Source organism: Arachis ipaensis, chromosome B05, assembly GCF_000816755.2.
Source record: "Arachis ipaensis cultivar K30076 chromosome B05, Araip1.1, whole genome shotgun sequence".
NCBI lineage: Eukaryota > Viridiplantae > Streptophyta > Magnoliopsida > Fabales > Fabaceae > Arachis > Arachis ipaensis.
Genome location: NC_029789.2, coordinates 98,769,776 through 98,785,669, shown reverse-complemented (window position 1 = coordinate 98,785,669; position 15,894 = coordinate 98,769,776). Strand labels below are relative to the sequence as shown.

General features: G+C 39.1%; 1 long non-coding RNA gene across 1 annotated transcript; it reads right to left on the bottom strand.

Moving 5' to 3' along the window:
* LOC110262930 lies at positions 223-5,976 on the bottom strand. Its single transcript, XR_002347942.1, has 3 exons — positions 5,965-5,976; positions 849-852; positions 223-391 (listed from the first exon to the last, which is right to left on the bottom strand). It is a non-coding gene; the product is annotated as an uncharacterized LOC110262930 (long non-coding RNA).

Here is a 15,894-nt window from a genome sequence, read left to right as displayed (position 1 = left end):
CCAAATATACAATATCTCACAACAGTATCCATATGTAATAATTCCAATACTTAAAACATAGTGTTTTGGAAAGCGCCCCTACCTCAAAACGCAAATTCCATAATCCAAACGTCTCACAGAGTCCTTTCCGCCTCAACCCGAAATCAAAGGCAGCTTCAAAGCACAGCCCCACACATTTCCGCAGCAGCACAAACAGCTCTAATTTACGACAAGCAACCTCAGTTACTAAATCTTAAGAACATTAATATCGTAAAGGCTTTAACACACGTACGGGACACTAACGCAGGATTTCGAAACATAATTACTCACCGAAACAACAAAATGAAGTAGCTGCGATTCCGGACCGACCCGACAACAGCTCCGGTAGCGGCCAAAAGCTCTGGTGGGTCAACTATAATAACCACACAGCATCAAAATCTTCTCGAAACCCAAAATAACAGAAACCACAAATTTAACACCCTTACCGAAAAGTCAAAACTCGCAGAAATTACTGAACATAGCAGCTCCATCAATGGCAGCTCGTACCGCAGCGACCCAGGCAGCGGCATCAGCTGAACAGTAGCTCCGATGATGCTATTCCAGTGAGTTTCCTTACTTTGGCAGTGACACGGTGACTCAGAATCAGCATAGCCGCTCGCAATCATCAACGGCGACTCCATTAGCAACCACCATGGTACCCTAGCCTCAGCAGCGGCTTCTAATGGCAACGGCAGCGTGCTCAACCCAAATCCCAAATGGAGCAATGGTAAGAACGGCAGCCATGGGTGACAGCAACGCGGCTCCACCACCAGTGACCGAGAAGCACGGCAGAGGCGTTTACCTCACTCAACGGCGTTCTCTCCCTGAACTGGCCTTCCTCCACCCATGAGCTCCTCTCATGGCGGACCAGAGAAGCAGAAACGGAGCTCCATCGTGACTCTCTCTGCCTTGGACGGCGACGGACAGCAGTGAGACCCGGCGGCGGCGGCTTTATGGCTCAGCAACGGTGGCGCGAACGGCAATGCGAACAACTCACCTCCCACCTCGCGCCACATCACCTCTGCCTCCCTCAAACCCAGCATCGTTCTCCCCTGCTCCTTCGAGCTTGACGGCAAGGGACCCACGGCGGCGCAGCGGGTCGCACTCCTCCAGTATCGCGCCTTCTCCCTCCTCTTCTCAGTGACAGAGGTGCGACTCATGGTTCCATGGATGGGCGATGATGGCGGCGCGGATTGGGCAGCGACCTCCTTCCCCCTTTCCCCCTTTCTTTCCATTTTCGTTCTTTCTCTTCCCCTGGTTCAGGGAACCGTGAGTGTGTTTAGGATAGGGCTGCGCATCAAATTGGATAGATGGGGAAGATTTGTTGCTGCTGGCCGAGTGTGGGTAAAAGGGAACCGAGTCGGGTAACTGGTCACTGGGTTAGGGTTTCATTTTCAAAAGTTAGGGTTAGGCACATTTTTAGAATTTCAAATGAAATTGGGGAGAGTATAGTAATTTGAAACCCAAATTAAATCCAACACTAATTGTATATAGAAAAGTACTATTTGCTCATCAATCTTACAAATTATTTTCCATAAAATGCCCAAATCAATATAATTAGAAATAATATAATTAAACTCTTTATTTTCCAAAATAACAGTATTAATATTTAAAATATTAATTATTAAATCTAAATCATATAAAAATCCTTATTATTTCACAACTACCAACTTTATAATATAATTATAGAAAATAATCCAATAATTATCAAATTGGATAATAATCATAACTTGTCCCAAATTCAATAAATCACAACTTGCCTTAATTATCCTTAATAAAATAATCTCTGAAATTAAGGCTATAAATAACTATATGATTTGAGACTTGATCATAATAAGACTTTTCAAAAGTTCTGGGTCTTACAGTCACCTTGTAAATCTCAGTCAGGCGGATTCAACTGATTTTATGAATTGATAAGTAAAAGATAAATAAAATATAAAATAGGATAGTGGTACTTATGTAATTCATTGGTGAGAATTTCAGATAAGCGTATAGAGATGCTTTCGTCCCTCTGAACATCTGCTTTCCTACTGTCTTCTTCCAATCCTTCCTACTCCTTTCCATGGTAAGCTGTATGTTAGGCATCACCGTTGTCAATGGCCACCTGTCCTCTAAGTGAAAATGGTCCAATGCGCTGTCACTGCATGGCTAATCATCTGTCGGTTCTCGATCATACTGGAATAGGATCCTTGATCCTTTTGCGTCTGTTACTACGCCCAGCACTCGCGAGTTTGAAGCTCGTCACAGTCATTCAATCCCTGAATCCTACTCGGAATACCACAGACAAGGTTTAGAATTTCCGGATTCTCAAGAATGGCTGTCCATGGGTTCTAACTTATACCACGAAGACACTAACAACTCGGACTCAGTCCCCTGTATTAGATATCCAAGAGATATCCATTCAATCTAAGGTAGAACGGAAGTGGTTGTCAGACACGCGTTCATAAGTTGAGAATGATGATGACTGTCACAATCATCACATCCATCATATTGAAGTGCGAATGAATATCTTAGAAGCGGAATAAGTTGAATTGAATAGAAAAATAGTAGTACTTTGCATTGATCTTTGAGGAACAGCAGAGCTCCACACCTTAATCTATGGTGTGTAGAAACTTTACCGTTGAAAATACACAAGTGATAAATTTTAAGGCATGGCCGAATGGCCAGCCCTCACAAAAGTCTAAGATAGCATAAAAATGATCAAAGATGATCCAAAGATATAAATACAATAGTAAAAAGTCCTATTTATACTAAACTAGTTACTAGGGTTTACAGAGATAAGTAAATGATGCAGAAATCCACTTCTGGGGCCCACTTGGTGTGTGCTTGGGCTGAGCATTGAGCTTTACACGTGTAGAGGCTTCTCTTGGAGTTGAACGCCAGTTTGTAACCTGTTTCTGGCGTTTAACTCCACTTTGCAACCTGTTTCTGGCGTTTGACTCCAGAATGCAGCATGGAACTGGCGTTCAACGCCGGTTTACGTCATCTATTCTTAATCAAAGTATGAACTATTATATATTTCTGGAAAGCCCTGGATGTCTAATTTCCAACGCAATTGAGAGCGCGCCATTTGGAGTTCTGTAGCTCCAGAAAATCCACTTTGAGTGCAGGGAGGTCAGAATCTAACAGCATCTGCAGTCCTTCTTCAACCTCTGAATCTGATTTTTGCTTAAGTCCCTCAATTTCAGCCAGAAAATACCTGAAATCACAGAAAAACACACAAACTCATAGTAAAGTCCAGAAATGTGAATTTTAATTAAAAACTAATAAAAATATACTAAAAACTAACTAAATCATACTAAAAACTATGTAAAAATAATGCCAAAAAGCGTATAAATTATCCGCTCATCACAACACCAAACTTAAATTGTTGCTTGTCCCCAAGCAACTGAAAATCAAATAGGATAAAAAGAAGAGAATATACTATAAATTCAAAAATATCAATAAAACTTAGCTTCAATCAGATGAGCGGGACTTGTAGATTTTTGCTTCTTGAATAATTTTGGCATCTCACTTTATCCATTGAGGTTCAGAATGATTGGCTTCTATAGGAACTTAGAATTCAGATAGTGTTATTAATTCTCCTAGTTCAGTATGTTGATTCTTGAACATAGCTACTTTATGAGTCTTGGTCGTGGCCCAAAGCACTTTGTTTTCCAATATTACCACCGGATACATAAATGCCACAGACACAAAACTGGGTGAACCTTTTCAGATTGTGACTCAGCTTTACTAAAGTCCCCAATTAGAGGTGTCCAGGGTTCTTAAGCACACTCTTCTTTTTTTTGCTTTGGACCTTGACTTTAACCGCTCAGTCTCAAGTTTTCACTTGACACCTTCAAGCCACAAGCACATGGTTAGGAACAACTTGGTTTAGCCGCTTAGGCCAGGATTTTATTCCTTTAGGCCCTCCTATCCACTGATGCTCAAAGCCTTGGATCTTTTTTATTACCCTTGCCTTTTGGTTTTAAGGGCTATTGGCTTTTTGCTCTTTTCTTTTGGTTTTAAGAGCTTTTGGCTTTTTCTATTTACTTTTTCTTTTTCTATTTTTGTTTTTTTTTTCGCCAATTTTTTTTCTGCAAGCTTTTGTATTCACTGCTTTTTCTTGCTTCAAGAATCATTTTTATGATTTTTCATATTATCAAATAACATTTCTCCTTTTTCATCATTCTTTCAAGAGCCAACATATTTAACATTCATAAACATCAACTTCAAAAGACATATGCACTGTTCAAGCATACATTCAGAAAACAAAAAGTATTGCCACCACATCAAAATAATTAAACTAGTACTTCTTGTTCTTTTGTTTTTAGAATAGTTTTTATTTAAGAGAGGTGATGGATTCATATTCATAACTTTAAGACATAGACACTTAGACACTTAATGATCATATAGGAGAGACACAAACATAATTAAAAATGAAGCATGGAAACCAAAAATAGAAAAATAAATAAACAAGGAGATTAAGGAATGAGTCCACCTTAGTGAGGGTGGCGTCTTCCTCTTCCTGAAGAACCAATGGTGCTTTTGAGCTCCTTTATGTCTCTTCCTTGTCTTTGTTGCTCTTCCCTCATAGCTCTTTGATCTTCTCTAATTTCATGGAGGATGATGGAGTGCTCTTGGTGCTCCACCCTTAGTTGTCCCATGTTAGAACTTAGTTCTCCTAGGGAAGTGTTGATTTCTTCCTAATAATTTTGTGGAGAAAAGTGCATCCCCTGAGGCATTAGTGGTTATGGGAAAAAAAGCAATGCTTTGTCCATACCAAACTTAAAATATTTGCTCGTCCTCGAGCAAAAAAAGGAAGAAAGTGGTAGAGGAAGAAGAAGAATGGAGGTGATGGGGAAAAGAGAGTGAGGTGATTGGTGAAGGATATTTGGGGAAGAGAGTTATAAAAAGGTGTGAAGAAGAGAGAAAAAGTGGTGGAGATCCTGTGGGGTCCACAGATCCTGAGGGGATCCTGTGGGGTCCACAGATCAAGTGGGGTCAAGGACTTAACATCCCTGCTCCAATTAGGCGTGTAAAACGCCCTTGCTGTGCAATCCTGGCGTTTAACGCCAGACTGTTGCTTGTTTCTGGCGTTAAACGCCCAAATATAGCCTGTTTCTGGCATTTAACGCCAGGCAGATGCTTGTTTCTGGCGTTAAATGCCAGCTTGGTGCCTGTTTCTGGCGTTAAACGCCAGACAGATGCTTGTTTCTGGCGTTTAAACGCCAGACTGCTCTCTTCCAGGGTGTGCTATTTTCAATGCTATTTTTCATTCTGTTTTTGATTTTTCAGTAGTTTTTGTGACTCCACATGATCATCAACCTAATAAAATACGAAATAACAAAGAGAAAATAAAATATATATGATTAAATAACATTGGGTTGCCTCCCAACAAGCGCTTCTTTAATATCAGTAGCTTGACGGTGAGCTCTCATGGAGCCTTACTGATAATCAGAGCATTGTTGGAACCTCCCAACACCAAACTTAGAGTTTGGTTGTGGGGGTTCAACACCAAATTTAGAGTTTGGTTGTGGCCTCCCAACACCAAACTTAGAGTTTGACTGTGGGGGCTTTAGTTGACTCTGCAGTGAGAGAAGCTTTTCATGCTTCCTCTCCATGGTTACAGAAGGAGATCCTTGAGTTTTAAACACAAGGTAGTCCTCATTCAGTTGAAGGACAAACTCTCCTGTGTCCACATCAATCACAGCTCTTGCTGTGGCTAGGAAGGGTCTTCCAAGGATGATGGATTCATCCTCATCCTTCCCAGTGTCTAGGATTATAAAATCAGCAGGGATGTAAAGGCCTTCAACCTTTACTAACACGTCCTCTACTAGTCCATAAGCCTGTTTTCTTGAGTTGTCTGCCATCTCTAATGAGATTCTGGCAGCTTGCACCTCAAAGATCCCAAGTTTCTCCATTACAAAGAGTGGCATTAAGTTTATTCCTGATCCCAGGTCACACAGAGCTTTCTCAAAGGTCATGGTGCCTATGTTACAAGGAATTAGGAATTTACCAGGATCCTATTTCTTTTGAGGTAATTTCTGCCTATCCAATGCATTTAGTTCATTGGTGAGCAAGGGAGGTTCATCTTCCCAAGTCTCATTACCAAATAATTTGGCATTCAGCTTCATGATTGTACCAAGGTAGTTAGCAACTTGCTCTTCAGTGATGTATTAATTCTCTTCAGAAGAAGAATACTCATCAGAGCTCATGAAGGGCAGAAGGAGGTTCAATGAAATCTCTATGGTCTCTAGATGAGCCTCAGAATCCTTTGGTTCCTCAAAGGGAAACTCCTTATTGGTCACTGGACGTCCCAGGAGGTCTTCCTCATGGGGATTCATGTCCTCCTCCTCTTCTTTGGGTTCGGCCACACCAAGCAAGGTAATGGCCTTGCACTCTCTTTTTGGATTCTCTTCTGTATTGCTTGGGAGAGTACTAGGAGGAGTTGCAGTGACCCTTTTACTCATCTGGCCTATTTGTGCCTCCAAATTTCTAATGGAGGACCTTGTTTCATTCATGAAACTCACAGTGGCCTTAGATAGATCAGAGACTATATTTGCTAAGCTAGATGGGTTCTACTCAGAATTCTCTGTCTGTTGCTGAGTGGATGATGGAAAAGGTTTGCTATTGCTAAACCTGTTTCTTCCACCATTACTTTAGGTTGAGAGTCCAACCATACTCTAGCTTTTCCTCTTACAGCAAACGGGAAAAGCATAAGCCTGTAGACTCGGGGTCAACCCCATTGGTCTTAACAGTATCACAGATCTGCAAGAATTCAATTAAGAACTGAAAAGGATCTTCGGATGGAAGTCCATGAAACTTGCAGTTCTGTTGCATCAGAGAGAACTAATTGAGGTTTAAGCTCAAAGTTGTTTGCTCCAATGGCAAGGATTGAGATGCTTCTTCCATGTAAATTGGAATTTGGTGCAGTAAAGTCACCAAGCATCTTCCTTGCATTGTTATTATTTTCGGCCATGTCTCCTTCCTTTTCGAAAATTTCTGTCAGATTTTCTCCAGAGAGTTGAGCTTTAGCTTCCCTTAGCTTCCTCTTTAGAGTCCTTTCAGGTTCTGGATCGGCTTCAACAAGAATGTTCTTATCCTTGTTCCTGCTCATATGAAAAAGAAGAGAACACAAAAGAAAATATGGAATCCTCTATGTCACAGTATAGAGATTTCTTATGCAAGTATAAGAAGAGAAGAATATAAGAAGGGGAAGAGGAAAAATTCGAACACAGAGAGGGGGATGGGGTTCAAATTTTTGGGTGGAGGAGAAGTGTTAGTAGATAAATAAATAAATAGAAGGAGGTGAGGAAGAGAAGAATTCGAAAATTTAAATAAATAAAATAAAAATATTTTAAAATTAAAGTTAAAATTTGAAAATTAAAATTGAAATCAAATTAAATTAAAAATTAAAATAATTAGTTAAAAAAAAGGGAATTTTGAAAAAGAGGGAAGGGATTTTCGAAAATTAAAACTAGAGAGTTAGTTGGGCAGTTTTGAAAAAGATATGATAAAAAAAAGATATGATTGATTAAAAGAGATTTGAAATTTGTTTTTGAAAGAGATATGATTGAAATTGAAAAAGATATGATTGAAACAAAAAGATAAGATTGATTGAAAAAGATTTAAAAATCAATTTTAAAAAGATAAGAGGTTAGGGGAGAAGTTAGAAAAAATTTTGAAATTGATTTTGAAAAAGATATGATTGAAACTTAATTTGAAAAAGATTTGAAAAAGAAATTTAAAAAGATTTGATTTTGAAAATTAAAGTTGATTACTTGACTAACAAGAAACAAAAAAGATATGATTCTAGAGTTTAAAGATTGAACCTTTCTTACTAGGCAAGTAACAAACTTAATATATTTTTTTTGAATCAATCACATTAATTGTTAGTAAAGATTTGAAATTATGAAACAAAATAAGAAAAAGATTTTTGAAAATCATTTTGGAATTTTCGAAAATTATGAAAGAAAAATGAAAAAGATTTGATTTTTGAAAAAGATTTGAAAAAGATAAGATTTTTAAATTGAAAATTTGATTTGACTAATAAGAAATAACTAAATTTTAAAAATTTTTGACTAAATCAAATCAAATTTTCAAAAATTATGAGTGAAATAAGAGAAAGATATTTTTTTATTTTTAAATTTTCAATGAAGAAAGAGAAAAACAACCCAAAGACTCAATGCATGAAAATTTTGGATCAAAACATGTGATGCATGCAAGAACACTATGAATGTCAAGATGAACACCAAGAACACTTTCAGTGTCAAGATGAACACCAAGAACTTATTTTTGAAAAATTTTCAAGAAAAGAAAACATGCAAGACACCAAACTTAAAAATTTTTATTCTTTAGACATTGATGTTTCAAGAATGCATATGAAAAACAAGAAAAGACACAAAACAAGAAAATATGAAGATCAAACAAGAAGACTGGCCAAGAACAACTTGAAGATCATGAAGGATGCAATGCATGAAATTTTCGAAAATAATTTTTAGGAAATTAAAAAGATGCAATTGACACCAAACTTAAAACTTGACTCTAGACTCAAACAAGAAACACAAAAAATATTTTTGATTTTATGAATTTATAAATTTTTTTTTGTTTTTTCGAAAATTATTTTGGGAAAAACGAAAAAGAAAAAATATATTTTTTTTCGAAAATAAGAAATAAAAGAGCTTAAACATAAAATAAAATTACCTAATCTGAGCAACAAGATGAACTGTCAGTTGTCCAAACTCGAACAATCCCCGACAACGGCGCCAAAAACTTGGTGTGCGAAATCGTGATCATTCCTTCCTTGTTAACGGCGCTAAAAACTCAATACACACGTTCATGTTCTTAATTCTGTTTCACAATTTCGTACAACTAACCAGCAAGTGCATTGGGTCGTCCAAGTAATAAACCTTACGTGAGTAAGGGGTCGATCCCACAGAGATTGTCGGCTTGAAGCAAGCTATGGTCACCTTGTAAATCTCAGTCAGGCGAATTCAACTGATTTTATGAATTGATAAGTAAAAGATAAATAAAATATAAAATAGGATAGTGGTACTTATGTAATTCATTGGTGAGAATTTCAGATAAGCGTATAGAGATGCTTTCGTCCCTCTGAACATCTGCTTTCCTGCTGTCTTCATCCAATCCTTCCTACTCCTTTTCATGGCAAGCTGTATGTTAGGCATCACCGTTGTCAATGGCCACCTGTCCTCTCAGTGAAAATGGTCCAATGCGCTGTCACTGCATGGCTAATCATCTGTCGGTTCTCGATCATATTGGAATAGGATCCATTGATCCTTTTCCGTCTGTCACTATGCCCAGCACTCGCGAATTTGAAGCTCGTCACAGTCATTCAATCCCTAAATCCTACTCGGAATACCACAGACAAGGTTTAGACTTTCCGGATTCTCAAGAATGGCCGTCCATGGGTTCTAACTTATACCACGAAGACACTAACAACTCGAACTCGGTCCCCTGTATTAGATATCCAAGAGATATCTATTCAATATAAGGTAGAACGGAAGTGGTTGTCAGACACGCGTTCATAAGTTGAGAATGATGATGACTGTCACGATCATCACATCCATCATATTGAAGTGCGAATGAATATCTTAGAAGCAGAATAAGTTGAATTGAATAGAAAAACAGTAGTACTTTGCATTGATCTTTGAGGAACAGCAGAGCTCCACACCTTAATCTATGGTGTGTAGAAACTCTACCGTTGAAAATACACAAGTGATAAATGTTCAGGCATCGCCAAATGGCCAGCCCTCACAAAAGTCTAAGATAGCATAAAACTGATCAAAGATGATCCAAAGATGTAAATACAATAGTAAAAAGTCCTATTTATACTAAACTAGTTACTAGGGTTTACAGAGATAAGTAAATGATGCAGAAATCCACTTCCGAGGCCCACTTGGTGTGTGCTTGGGCTGAGCATTGAGCTTTACACGTATAGAGGCTTCTCTTGGAGTTGAACGCCAGTTTGTAACCTATTTCTGGCATTTAACTCCACTTTGCAACCTGTTTCTGGCGTTTGACTCCAGAATGTAGCATGGAACTGGCGTTCAACGCCAGTTTAAGTCATCTATCCTTAACCAAAGTATGGACTATTATATATTGCTGGAAAGCCCTGGATGTCTACTTTCCAACGCAATTGAGAGCGCGCCATTCGAAGTTCTGTAGTGCCAGAAATTCCACTTTGAGTGCAGGGAGGTCAGAATCCAACAGCATCTGCAGTCCTTCTTCAACCTCTGAATCTGATTTTTGCTCAAGTCCCTCAATTTTAGCCAGAAAATACCTGAAATCACAGAAAAACACACAAACTCATAGTAAAGTCCAGAAATATGAATTTTAATTAAAAACTAATAAAAATATACTAAAAACTAACTAAATCATACTAAAAACTATGTAAAAACAATGCCAAAAAGCGTATAAATTATCTGCTCATCACAAGTGCACTGGGTCGGCCAAGTAATACCTCAGGTGAGTGAGGGTCGAATCCCACGAAGATTGTCGAATTGAGCAAGCAATGGCTATCTTGTAAATCTTAGTCATCCGATTAGAAAAGATGGTTGTTTGGTTGAAAGCATAAATAAAATAATAAAGAACAAAATACCATATTGATATGAAAACAGTGATACGGATTTAGTTAAAGCTTCGAAGATGCGTATTCTTTCTGAATTTACTTTTCTTACTGTCTATTTCAATAACGAACAATTCGTTCAATAGCAACCGTAATTGACTAACTCATGTAATATCCTCATCAAGTTAGTCTCTTCTAAACCATAGTAGTCCACCATATCCGAGCAACTCATGTAACATCCTCATCAAGTTAACTCATGGCTTCCCACTATAGCCAAAGGTGAAGACCTAAGCAATCCACTCCCCTTTGCGATCCTACTTAAAATGCCATAGACAAGGTCGGATCTTCCGGATCAGGAAATGTTGCTTCTCAGACTCTAGCCTTAACGCCACAGAGACCTCAGCAACCCACGGTCAATGGAATTTTATGTCACCTATCCAAAGTCACCCAGGTACTCTCTTGGAATCTGCAGTGCATTCTCTAGCTGTGTTTCAATGCTATCCAAGTCAGGACTCACACGGAACCCATGTAGAATAAGGATGAATGTCACGATTCATCCTCAATTCATGAGATGAAGAACGACAATGCACAAGAGAATGGAATCAAACGTGTATTGAAATAGAAACAGTAATATTATTAATCCATGAGAATCAGCAGAGCTCCTAACCCTAACTTAGGAGGTTTAGTAGCTCATAGCTTAAAGAAAGTAATATGAATTCAAAAGTGGTGGAAGAAGATCCTAAACATGGGTGATCTTCTCCTATATATAATAACCAAATAACTAAGCAGTACAAAATTATGATAGACTAGACTAGAGGTGCAAAAGTCCACTCTTGGGCCCACTTTGGTTGAGTACTTGGGCTGAGCTTGGCGTCCAACTTGAGGAATGGGTGTTGAACGCCCATTTGGGGGTGATTGGAGCTGCCTTGTGCCTCTTGGTGGCGTTGAACACCAGGAATGGGGTGGAATGTGGCAGAAAGGGGTAACTCCTTAGCGTTCAATGCCCAACATGGGCAGGTTCCTTCGAAGAAAAGTTATCTTTCCAACACCATTACGAGCGCATTATTTGGACCTTTGTAGCTCCAAAAATGCTTGTTTGGGTGCATGGAGGTTAGAATCTGATAGCATGTGCTACCCTTTTCTTGCCTCTGAATCGGACTTTGCCAAAACTCTTTAATTTCAACCAGAAATTACCTGAAATCATCAAATAACACAACTCAAAGTAGAATTCAAAAATGTGAATTTAGCACTTAAACCTATGAAAATATAATAAAACTTAAACAAAATATAACTAAAACTATATGAAAATGATGCCAAAAAGCGTACAAAATATCCGCTCATCAGAACACCAAACTTAAACTGTTGCTTGTCCCCAAGCAACAAAAAATAAAGTAGGATCAAAAAGAAAAGAAGGAGACATTAAATCTCAGAGTTTTCAATGAATCTCAGTTCCAATTGATGAGCAGGGCTAGTAACCATTTACTTCTGAATAATTTTGGCATCTCACTATCCTTTGAAGCTCAGAAGTGTTGGTGTCTTTAGGAATTCAGAATTCGGATGATATTACTTACTCTCTTAGGTTAGTTCTTTTTTATTCTTGAACACAACTTTTTTTAGAGCCTGGCCCTGACCCTAAGCATTTTGTTTTCCTGTATTACCACCGGATACATAAATGCCACAGGCACTTAACTGGGTGAACCCAATTGGATTGTGATTCAGCTTTGCTAGAATCCCTAGACAGTGGTACCCAGAGTTCTTAGGCACACTCTTTTGCTTTTGGGATCACGACTTTAACTGCTCAGTCTCAAGCTTTTCACTTGACACCTTGACACTATAAACATATAGTTAGGGGAAACAGCTCATTTGAACTTTTTAGGCCAAGATTTTATTTCTTTAGACCCTCCTAACCATTGATGCTCAAAGCCTTGGATCCTTGCTCTTGCCTTTTGGTTTAAAGAGCTATTGGCTTTTCCTTTTTCTTTTTCTCTTTTTTTCCCCTCTCTCTTTTTTTTTCGCAATTCTTTCTCTTTTTCTTTCTTTTCTTTTTGCTGCTTTTTCTTGCTTCAAGAATCAATATTTGGATTTTTCAGATTACCAATAATACTTCAACTTTTCCATCATTCTTTCAAGAGCCAACACACTTAACTTCAACATCAAATATGCATTGTTAATTTATACATTCAAAAGGTAAAAGTAATGCCACCACATCAAATAATCAGACTATTCTTATTATATAACTCGAGTTTATGTATCTTATTTCTCTTTTTCAAATAAAATTTTCTTTTAAATATGATAAGAGATACATAGAATATTTTATAGCTTAAGACAAAACAAAGGATGATCATGCACTTAGAAATAGGAAACAGATAATGAAATACAATGGAAAACAGAAAAATAACATAAATATAACATAAGCAAGGGGGAGATGGAACGTGACCACCTTAGTGACAGCGACTACTGCTTCCTCTAGTGGATCCAATAGAGTGTTTAAGCTCCTCTATGTCTCGTCCTTGCCTCTATTGTTCCTCCCTCATAGATCTTTGATCTTCTCTTATTTCATGGAGGATGGTGGCCTGCTCCTAGTGCTCCATCCTTAGCTGATCCATGTTGGAGCTCAATTCTCCTAGAGGTATCTCAGGGATTTCTGGAGGCGGCTACACAGGCTCTTGTGTAGTCTCTCTCACATGTTCCATCCTTCTTTTTGTGATGGGCTTGTCCTCCTCAATGGGAATATCTTTTTCTATGATAATTACAGCTGAATTGCATAGGTGACAGATAAGAAGAGAGTAAATATGAACAAAAGAGAAGAAGAGAGTAGAAGAAGAGAATAATAGAGATAGAGGGAGAAAGGGATTCAGCCAAGTGGGGGTTATTGTGTAGGAGGTGTGTGTTTGAAGCGTTGTATGATGGGTTATTTATAGGGGTGGGTTAGGGTTGGGTTTCGGTCATGAGGGAGAATATGGGTGGGAAAGTTTGAATTTAAAGTGGGTGTGGTTGGTGGGATTTGATGGATGAGAGTGATGAAGGGTTTTGGGAAGAGAAAAAGGTAATGTGGATGTGATTGGTTGAAGGTTTATGGGGAAGAGTGTGTGTGGGGAAGAAGGAAAGTAAGAGAGATAAGAAGGTAGGGAAGGTGGAGATTCTTGGGACCCACTGATCCTGAGAGGCTAGAGAATTTGAATTCCTGCCCCCTTGTGCGCATTGAATGCCCAGCATCTACTCCTTGGCTGGCATTCAACGCCAGCTTCTTGCTCCAATTATTGCGTTGAACGCCCATTAGGGTCTCCCTTCCTGGCGTTCAACGCCAGGTCTTTACTCTCTGTAGGGCGTTGAACACCCATTTAGGGTTTCCCTCCATGGCGTTCAATGCCAGCAATGTTGTTCCCTCATGGACGTTGAACGCCCATACTTCTCCCTGTGTGGCGTTCAACGCCAGCTTTCTTACCCGTTTGTGGCATTGAACACCCCTCTTGCCTCATTGTCTGGCGTTCAACGCCAGCAAGGGGTATACTCTAGGATGTTCTGTTTCTATCTCGAAATGTCTCTGTCTATATTCTATTGCACATGATCACAAACTTAAAGAAACAATTATGAAAATAAACTAATATTAGATAAATAAAATCTTTTTCAAAAAATAGAAATACTCTAGTTATGGTTGGGTTGCCTCCCAACAAGCGCTTCTTTAATGTCACTAGCTTGACGGTCAGCCCCTTTACGGGGATGGATAGGGGCTCAGAATTTTTCTCCCTTACAGTGAACTTCTTCCCTGTACTCTCATGGATGAGCTCCACGTGTTCTAGAGACAGGATCTTATTCACAGTGTGTGGAATCATTGGGCTGTCTATGAGGACAACTCTCATGCCAGGTGAGAGGCCTTTAGTGGGGATTTTCTTATCCCTCCAGCCCTTAGGTACTTTCATCTTAGTGCCTTTATTCTTAATGCTTAATGATGGTTTCTCAACACCAAACTTAGATTTGGTGTTTGGTGGCTCTGTAAAGCTCTGCACTGAGAGAGGGTTGGAATACTAAGTGTTGCACAATTGTCTCTCCCTTAGGGAGAGAGTTGGGTTTATGCATCTTGAACAAGATGTGATCTTCCCACAATTGCAAAATGAGCTCTCCCCTTGCCACATCAATTATGGCATTGGCAGTGGCTAGGAAAGGTCTTCCAAGGATGATAGATTCATCCTCATCCTCTCCAGTATCTAAGATTATAAAGTCTGCAGGGATGTAAAAGTTTTTAACCTTTACTAAGACATCCTCTATCATACCATATGCCTTTTTCAGTAATTTGTCTACCATCTCCAATGAGATCCTGGCAGCTTGCACATCAAAAATTCCAGCCTCTCTATTACAGAGAGAGGCATGAGATTTATGCTTGACCCTAGATCGCATAAGGCCTTCTCAAAGGTAATTGTCCCTATGGTGCAGGGAATTAGGAAGCGCCCGGGATTCAGTAACTTCTGAGGTAGTTTCTTCTGAACCAAGACATTGAGTTCCTTGGTGAGCACTGAAGGTTCTTCCTCTAATGTCTCTGCTCCAAATAATTTGGCATTCAGCTTCATCAGAATTCCTAAATACCGAGCAACTTGCTTTTCCCTAGTTTCTACTTCCTCATCAGAGGAGGAGTATTCTTCAGAGTTTATAATCTACAACAAGGCATTCAAGGGAACCTCTATGGTCTCCTCATGAGTTTTGGTTTCTTTTAGTTCTTCAACAAGGGGTCCTTAGTGGGCGTTGAATAACCAACTACTCCTATTGTGGCGTTCAACGCCATAACTTGCTCCTTCTTGGGCGTTGAACGCCAGCATCTACTCCCTGGCTGTCGTTCAATGCCAGCACTCCCTCTTCAGATTCAGCCTCAGCTGCTACAGTGAGGGCTTTGTTCTCTTCTCTTGGGTTTACTTCAGTATTACTTAGAAGAGTATTAGAAGGGATCTCAGGGATCTTCTTACTCAGCTGACCAATTTGTACCTCCAGATTCCTGATGGAGGATCTTGTTTTAGTCATGAAACTATGGGTGGTCTTGGAGAGATCAGAGACTATAGTAGCTAAGTCAGAAAGGCTCTGCTTAGACGTCTCCATCTGCTACTGAAAATGTGGGAATGGTCTGTTATTGAACCTATTCTGGCTCCTTCCACCTTGATTGTTGTTGAAGCCTTGTTGATGCTTCTGTTGATCCCTCCATAAAAAGTTAGGATGATTCCTCCATGATGAGTTGTAGGTATTTTCTTAAGGCTCATTATTGGGATTTCCTGAGGGATTTCCCAAATAGTTAACCTCATCCATCATGGGTTGATCTGGATCAT